Source organism: Orycteropus afer, unplaced genomic scaffold (genome assembly GCF_000298275.1).
Source record: "Orycteropus afer afer isolate SDZICR_OR568_19922 unplaced genomic scaffold, OryAfe1.0 scaffold00001, whole genome shotgun sequence".
Taxonomy (NCBI): domain Eukaryota; kingdom Metazoa; phylum Chordata; class Mammalia; order Tubulidentata; family Orycteropodidae; genus Orycteropus; species Orycteropus afer.
Window position 1 is genome coordinate 13870738 of NW_006921588.1, and position 2094 is coordinate 13872831.

Sequence of the window (2094 nt, forward strand, 5' to 3'; positions counted from 1 at the left end):
TCTATGCACAAGGTCCTCATGGGCACAATTAAGTGTTCTGGAATTCCAATACTTTTCAATGTTTTCCATAATTTGTTATGATCCACAGAGTCAAATGCCTTTCCATAGTCAGTAAAACACAGGCAGACATCTTTCTGGTGTTCTTTGCTTTCAGCCAAGATTCATCTGATATCCCTTGTTCCACATCCTCTTCTGAATCCAGCTTGTTTTTTCTGGAAGCTTCCTGTCAATATACTGCTGCAACCATTTTTTAATTTTAAAATCAGCAAGACTTTTCTTGCATGTGATATTAATGATGTTATTTGATAATTTCCACCTTCTGTTGGATCACCTTTATCTGAAATGGGTACACATATGGATCTCTTCCAGTCAAATGGCCAGGTAGCTATCTTTCAAATTTCTTGGCATAAGCATGTAAGCTCCTCCAGAGCTGCATCCATTTGTTGAAACATCTTAATGGATATTCTATCAATTCCTGTACGCTTGTTTTTCACCAACACTTTCTGTGCAGCTTGGACTTCTCCCTCCAATACCATTGATCTTCATCATATGCTAACTCCTGGAATAGATGAACATCAACCAATTCTTTTTAGTACAGTGATTCTGTGTATTCCTTCCATCTTCTTTTGATGGTTCCTGCATCACTCAATACTTTGCTCATAGAATCATTCAGTATGGACAGTCAAGGCTTCAAGGTTTTCTTCATTTCTTTCAGCTTTAGAAATGCCAAGAATGTTCTTTCCTTTTGGTTTTCTAAATCCAGGTCTTGTACATTTCATTATAATACTTTAGGGAGACATTGTTGAGGAGTCAGAAAGTTGAGCTGCCCCTCTCCTCCCATCCCTGACTCCCTTTCAGAGGAGTTAATCCAAGGATTTCACAATACCGACCCAATCACCACCTTCCAGAGAACTGAGTAACCAAACCATTCCTTTTCTTACTAGATTAAGAGGTAGTCGTTCTTGACTGCTTGCAAGTGGGAAATGCATGCCTGCCTGCATGTGTGTGCAAGTGTGCCAAGGTAAGGAAAGTTGCTTGATTCCACACACACACACACACACACAAAAAGTCAAGTGAATAGCACTTTTCAAAACACTCCTTTAAATAAATGTGTAAAATAAGCTTTCCTGCTATTATAGAGCTAATTTTAACAATTAAAAAAAAAAAAGTCACTGCTCTCAAGTTGATTGCAACTCATAGGAACCCCTCCTTGGGATTCCAAGGCAGTATCTGTATGGAAGCAGATTGTCCAATCTTCCTTCCAAGGAGTGGCTGGTGGGTTTGAACCAACAGCCTACCAGTTAGCAGTCAAATGCCTTAGGCACTATACCACCAGAATTTCCTATGAGTTGATTAACTCACTCTAACATACTCTGCAGTTAATAGAAAGACTGGTGGTTCAAGTGTACCCAGAGGGACCTGGGAAGAAATACATGGAGATCTAGTTACAAAAAATTAGCCATTGAGGAGTTCCAGTAAGATGGCGGAATAGGCAGAATGACTGTGCAGACTCTCTTCAACAAAGAAAAGGGAAACCAATTACCACAGACAGAGAAGATAATCTGGACCCCTGAGCCTTGAAGAGAAGGATATAGAACTGGACTAAACCCCAACTAGCAGAAGAATTTGCATGAAAATACCAAAAAAGGAGACATACGGAGATGCGGTCTGGCAGCAATCCTGAGCGATCCTGATGGCACGGACAGCTTGAACAGTGCCAAGTGGTGGTAGGACCTAATAATTAACCTAAAAATCAGCCCTGCTAGCCAGGGACTGCACAGAGGACTGCTGTGGTGGCTGGGGTATAAACAGAGAAGGCGAAGAGAAAGGCGAGCTGAGCTGCGGACTTTTGCCTGTCCAGAGGGCGCCGCCATTTTGAATGTTTACAAGTGGCTTGACCATTTTGGATATTTAAAGAGACAGCACTCTACCAAATTCCAGGGACTTGAGAACAGGTTCTGCTTTCCAGCAACCCCAAGGGCACTACAGGCCTGCACGACTGAAAAGATGTGACATTCCTCTTTTTACTCTTATACCCTACACCCACTTGGTAAATGGAGGTGTGCCCATCCCCAACTCCGACCCACCTTCTGG